Source organism: Nannospalax galili, unplaced genomic scaffold, assembly GCF_000622305.1.
Source record: "Nannospalax galili isolate Female #2095 unplaced genomic scaffold, S.galili_v1.0 scaffold336, whole genome shotgun sequence".
Taxonomy (NCBI): Eukaryota; Metazoa; Chordata; class Mammalia; order Rodentia; family Spalacidae; genus Nannospalax; species Nannospalax galili.
Window position 1 is genome coordinate 3,069,844 of NW_008343385.1, and position 7,001 is coordinate 3,076,844.

At 44.3% G+C, this 7,001-nt stretch overlaps 1 pseudogene across 1 annotated transcript; it reads right to left on the bottom strand.

Moving 5' to 3' along the window:
• Positions 1–4,051: 4,051 nt before the first annotated feature.
• LOC103739196 lies at positions 4,052–4,589 on the bottom strand (annotated as a pseudogene). The gene has a single exon (XR_001872582.2). The product of XR_001872582.2 is annotated as a 60S ribosomal protein L21 pseudogene (transcript).
• Positions 4,590–7,001: the final 2,412 nt, after the last annotated feature.

The following is a 7,001-nucleotide window of genomic DNA, read 5'->3' on the forward strand; positions in this document are numbered from 1 at the left end:
CATAAAGGGATTTTCCCTGTTCTGCGATTTTTTATAATAATATTTTAAATTTATTCTTTGACAATTTCATATATGTATACAATGCATCTTGATTATAGTCGCCCCTCCGCCTCCATCCTCCCATCCCACTTGCATATATACAAATATATATCCCACTTGTGCTGTGTGCATGCATGCCATCCACTGGAGCATGGACAAACCATCAGGGGCCACATTCCCAAAGAAAAATGACTCTCCCTCCCCCTGATTCTCAGCTAAGGGAGGGGCCTCATAGGCTTCTCTCCCATGAGTTCCATGAGTTTAAGACTCACCTAAAAATTCACTGGGAATGGGGAGATGGCTCAGAGGATAAGAGTACTTACTGTTCTTGCAGAAGACTTGGGTCGGGTTCCCAATACCCATATCAGGTTCATAACCACCTGTAACTCTAGTTCCAGAAAATCTGATGCTCTCTGAGGGCACCTGCACACACAAAGTCATGCAGGCATGCATGCAGACACACACACAAACAATAAAGAAATATATAAATGAAAAATTCATTAGGAGGCTGGAGTCATCGTCCCTCACACGTCTAGTGCCTAGGCTGAAATGATCCTAAGGCCAGAGAGGTCTGATGACAAGAGCATGTATATGTGACCTCCTCATGTGAATTAGGATTCCCAACTCCAGTTTCCTGCTGGTTGTGGGAGGCAGCTTCTTCTGCTGGTTGTGGGAGAGAATGTGTGAAGCAAGCCTTCCAGGACAGGCAGGGGGCCTAGTCTTAGAAGTCACCCCACATTGTCGCCACAGCATCTCATTGGCTGTGCATCACCACAGCTAACCTGGACTCTGGTGATAGAAATGAGACTGCCTTTTGACAGGGGAGGGTGGGATCACACTTCAGATAAACAAGTGGAATGGAAGATAGGATTCATTGTGGCCACAGAGTTAGAGAGTGAAATCTGCCATAAGTCGTATCTTTAACTAGCGTGAGCCACTACCCAAATGAAGCAGGAGTTGACAGCCTGAGCCCCAGCCATCCCACAGTGCTCAGGTGAAGAGTTGTTCGGGACAGAGCTCTGATGCCCTGTGCTCATGTGCCAGCACCTGTATCTTTAACAGCCTCATCTCTGAAGTCTATAGGCAGAGCAGGACATCTGTACAGGCAACACAGCAGCTGTAAAGATGCCCCATGCCCACCCCGCCCCCCACCAGGGACTTGGTGGTTATACCATCAGGAAACTCTATAGACAGGCCTCACAACACGAGGCTTCGCCTTTTTCAATTTGTGGGCCACTAATTAACTGCCAAAGTTACCAGGGCTCAGATCAGAGCCAGATGTTCTGAACAGATGTGCAAAGCAAGGAAGTTCCCTTATTACATCTTTTCAAGCTGTCTGATGCTGTAAGATGGCTTTTTTAAGTCTAACGGGGTGGGAGGAGGTTGGACACCCCTGGCAAAGAAATTGTAGCCATCTCCTCTATTTTAGGACACATGAAATAACCAGCCATGATGTCAAACCCCTTTTCTTCTTAACTAATTGGGTGGCCTTCCACAGCTGGGCAAGTTGCTTTGAAGTCTGAAAAAAAAAAAAGAATGAATATATATATGTATGTATACAGTCTTTTTTTTTTTTTTTTTTTTTTTGAAGCAGGGTCTCCCTGTAGCCCCAGCTGTCCTTGAACTCACAGAGATCCTCCTGTCTCTGCCTCCCAAGTCCTGGGACCACAGGCGTGCGTCACCATGCCCACCTTATGTATATATTCTTTTAAAGTTCTGAAATACATTTTCCCATTCTATTGCTTCTCTCCACTAATGTAAGACTTATTTGGCCTAAGTAATAAAGCAAACAGAAGTCCTCATACATGGTCACAAGCACATTATATGGACCGCTTTATATTTCTATCCCATCAGCTCGACCTGAACTTCACACCAAGTCCACTCCTCCCCTCCTTCCTCCAACATAGTATTTCTCCAGCTGTTACTGAGGAATGACCAGTCACCACCTCAGACCCAGAAGAAGTAAGAGGGAGCTTCTGGTGCAAAGGTGAGTCCTTTCCCCTCCAGAGAGAGCTACTCCAGTGCACATAAGCAAGCCACTTTTATTAGCCAACTTAAATATACAATTTCTCTGTCTTAAGGCTGCACTCAGCTGTATTGTCTGCTAAAGAAAAAAGTCAGAAAGCACTCAAACATATTCACATTTCTCCTCCTCCCATCCCCCCACACTAAATGCATAGTATAATTTTTCACATTTATTTAGTGTGTGTGTGTGTGTGTGCACGCGCGTATGTGTGTGCATGCGCACTCACCATAGTGCATATGGGAAGTTCAGAGGACAACTTGGCAGAAGTTTGTTCTCTCTTTCTACCATATGGATCCCTCTCGCTGGCCCAACAATGCACATTTATGGCTACAAGTTAAATATGTACTTTTAGGAGAAAAACTGAAGAAAGGACATAAGAGCGGTCATGTATTTTGAAGGAACAGTATCTTCTCTACATAGAATTTTTTGACACCTGGCCTCCTCCAAGCACTGTGCTGAGGGAATTCTCCAAATCCACACCCCGGTTCTCTATGGTGGACCTGAGTAGGCCTGTGGTATTAAAACCACGCACAGGCCTCAAGATAAGCAAAAAGCAGAAGCCGGTGCTATGTGACTATGGTGTAAGAATTGTTTCCTATCCAGGTGTAGTGGCTCATGCCTTTAATCCCAGCACTCAAAGAGGCAGAGGCAGGTGGATTTCTATGAGTTAAAGGCTGTCTCCAGGCCAGCTGGGCTACAGGGAGACCCTGTCTCAAAAAGACAAAAAAAAAAAAAAAAAAAAAAAAAAAAAAGATTGCTTCTTGCTGTACCAAGGAGCTCCTAAGTGCTGATGCACGCACCTCTCTCAGCTGCTTCCCCACTTTATGCATCCAGCCTGCAGAGATGCAAAAGGTAACAAGTGAGGGCCCTGGCTCTTCTGGCCTGCAGAGTTCCTCCAGCATGGGCTGCTGAGCCTACTGCTCTTCTCACCCACCAAGTTCATTAAAACTCAGAGACATTGAGCAGCCTAGCCTGCTTACCCTGTAACCACATGGGATGGTTAATTTTATGTGTTAACTTGGTTCTCCTGGCACACCAACAACAGTGTAGATGATGGTATAAAGGCTTTTTTTTAAAAGATGTGACCAGTGGGGCTGGCGATGTGACTCAGTTGGTATAATGCTTGCCTAACATGCATGAAGTGCTGAGTTCAGTCCTGAACCATAAACCAGGCATGGAGGTGTATGCCTGTATTCTGAGCACTTGGGAGGTGGAAGCAAGAGGATCAGAAATTCAAGGTCATCCTTAGCTATGTAAGAAATTCAAAGCCAGCCTGAAATACATGAAATCCTCTCAAAGAAAAAAAAAAGGAAAGAAAGGAAAGAAAAAGAAAGTGAAGGAAAAGAAAAAGATATCACCAGCATTTAAACCAGTAAACTTTGGTTAAAGACGATTATACTCCATAATGTGGAGGGGCTTCAATCCAATCAGTTGAGGCTTTAGGAGAAAGCCTGAAGTCCCCCAGGTTAGGCAGGCCATCTCCAGCCTGCCAGTCCTCCTAATCTCGGGATCCAATTCCTTAAAATAGAGCCCTCCTCTGGGTGCAATAACAGCATGTCCATTATGACTCTTGTGCCGTACTGGAACTGGTCTTCAATTCCTGTGCTTCCGGAAGATTTGGAGCAGTAGTGTGAGGCTCAGGATACGATGGGACAGCATAGATGTGATGGGGACAGAGGTAGGCTGGCAGTGGCTAGAGCTCACATATCTCATTGGGTTCCGCAAGGGCTCTCCACCACTGTCGTGGCTCCACTTCTGTCCTAACAAGGCAAACTTTTCAGTCACCATTCCTGAGACACCACATTTGATTCAGAAAGCTTCTGTATCATTGACTTCTTTCTTCCCAGGATTCGGTGTGAGCTGTGAGAGGCCCATAACTGACTAATTGCTTTATCTTATTCTAGAAACCCAGAGAAAAATGAATGTCAAGACAATCAAAGCCAGATGGATTTGACCAAAACAAGGTTACTTTTTTTTTTTTTTATGTCTAGGGCTTTTATTTCTTCTTGTATATTAAGCCATGAATTCATAGGGAATGGGCTCCAGCAGCTCAGGCTCTTTTCCGTTAGTTCTTACAAAGTGTGCTTCTCTGGGTGGGGCGGGCTGGCGCTTCAACTGAACCCAGGTTCCTTTCTCTTTGGCTTCTTTTTTTTTCTGGTCATTTTCCTTCACACACTTCAGGAAGCTGTCTCAGCTCTTAGAGTGCTTAATATGCTCAATACACATATTAATTCTCTTGGCAAGAATCTTGCCCTTAACTTGCTTGTTTACGACAATGCCAACAGCATGCTGAGTGACGTTGTAGACTCTCCCAGTTTTGCCATGGTAGCATTTATGGGGCATTCCGTTTTGAACAGTACCCATTCCCTTAATGTCTACAATATCACCCTTCTTGTAGATTCGCATGTATGTGGCCAAAGGAACAACTCCATGTTTTCTAAAAGGCCTAGAGAACATGTAGCGGGTGCCTCTCCTCTTTCCCTTTGTGTTTGTCATTTCGGCGAATCACTGGAAGATGGCTGCTCTCAAGGTTACTTATTTTTATGTTCTGAGTCAAAATAAACTTTATACATAAGCAACAAAGTTGTTTTTTCTAAATAATATTTTTATGAATTCTTGAGATTTCATACAGTGTATTTTGCTCATCCCTATCCCTCCCCCATCTCCTCCCAGATCCATCCCCACCTCCCTATCCACCCAACTCCCTGTCTTCACTTTTTTTAATTACTGAATTTTTGAGAACTTCACACAATATATTTTGATCATACTTAGACCCCATTCCCTATCTGTACTTCCTCCCCCGCTGCACTGCTAGATTTCATGTACTTGTGATATGTATTAAGGCCTACTGAGTTAAATTTGTGTCCCCAAATGTCAGTCAGTGTGCATGCATCCACTGAAGCCTGGTTAACAAAAGCAACTATCTGTTGCAAATAGTTCCTCAGCTGAGGCGGGGCTTCTTATCCATTTCCCCACTTCTCTGCTGGAATTTCTTCTGGCTTGAGCTTACATGGGTCTTGTGCAGGCTGTCACCATTGCTGTAAGTTTATATGTGTAACTTCCCAGCTGTCTGGAAAACTCTGTTTCCTTGTGGTCATCAACCACTCCTGGCTCCTATAATCTTTCTGCCCCATCTTCTGAAATGGTCCCTGAGCCTTGGGTGGCAGAGGTTTCATATAGGCATCCTATTGAGGGATAAGCACTCTGCAGTACCTTATTCTTTGCACTTTGGCCATTTATGGCTTTCTAGCTTAATCACCATCTGCTTCATGAGGAAGCTTTGCTGGTGAGAATGAAGAGATGCATTGACATTCTTTCTGCTCCCTTTCCACTATGCTCCCAGAGCCTTATGTGTAGAGGTTGCATTGTAGATGAGTCACTTAGGACTGGGCATCTCACAGACACTTATTCTCTCCATTCAATCTGTTGTGCAACTTTGTAATAGCCTCCATCTGTTGAAAAAAAAAAGTGGTAAGCTATACACTTATCTGTAAATATAAGGATATGTAATTAGAATCTAGTAAGAAATTATGTCAGTCTAAGGATGTGACCAAAGTAGGTTTTTCTCTAGCATCTATGTCATCTCCAGCTAATGTGTATTTGGCTATGTTTAAAGTACCACATATGAGTTCATTCCCACTGAGCGGGCCTTAAGTCCAATTAAACAGCTGTTGATTAAGCCCAAGATAAAAGTGCACTATTGCACCAGTAGAGATTATTTGCTGTGCCAGTCATTGTTGTGATTCATAGACTTTACAGGTAGAGAGGATCGTTGACTGGTTTTCTTCCTAGGCAGTTTGCATGGTATCTTCTGATACTACAGAAGCTAGTTTTCAGAGAGGAGGCTTCCAGATCAGTTCCATGCAACTGCTCTAAGTCTTGTGTCTAAAGTATGTCCTGCTTCAGCAATAGGGTCTTACCTTCAGATTCTGGGAAGAGATCAAGGACTGTGGCAATAACGGGTTATTTTGGGAATCTCTTTGATTACCCTGACCAAGAACTTGAAGGGAGAGACAGTCTTGAGAGGGTGGGTTTGGACCTCCATTGGCATAGCTGCTCGGAGCTCAGCAGACCGCCAGAGAGTGCCAGGTTCTGGCCTCCCTCTGGCCTCCAACTACCAGAAGGCCTGAGAACCCAGGAGACAGCCTGACAGCCCCCAGGTCCTGCCTGCACATGGTGGTGAGCTTCCCCTAATTGTGCCATACCATTCCCCTACCTGGGATTTTGTGAGGCCCCTCCCAAGGCCCCAGGGCAGATCTGGCTTTGATAGACTAAGGCTGGGGTCAGGATCTCAGCAGAATGCCAGAGAGTGCCTAGTTCTGGCCCCTCTCTGGCCTCCCTCTGGCATAGGGTTGACAACACACAGGACTGTCTGAGAGACCCTGGATCCTGCCTCCACGTGGTGAAGGAAGCCTGAGTGTACCTGACTGGAACCTGAATTGGGCTTCTGTGGGTACCCCTGCATAGTTGATCTGAAGCCATCAGTTCCCGCCAAAATAAACCTGAAAGAACCTGAACCCTGTACCCACCAGCTTTACATAACCAATAAAGAAAGGATCTAGGAACCCAGATAATACAAACAGAAGCATACTTCAACTTAATTCTCATATCAAAATCATAAACAACAAAAGAAATTCACGTGCCAAAACCACAACAAAAGAAAAATAAAATGGAAAGCCAAAACACTATGTCCCCACCAAACTCCATCAGTCCTGTAGACGAGTTCTACAAGGAGAATCCACTAGAGATAACCCAGGACACTGAATTTAAAAGAACAATCTTTAATATGATCAAGGAATTCAATGAATTTAAAGACCCCATGAACAAACAAATCAAAGAATTAAAATAAGATAGGGATAAACTTCTGAATGAATTCAGAAGTTAGAAATATTGAAGAATATTCAGGCTGAAATGAAGAAGGAAGTGAAAAACTCAA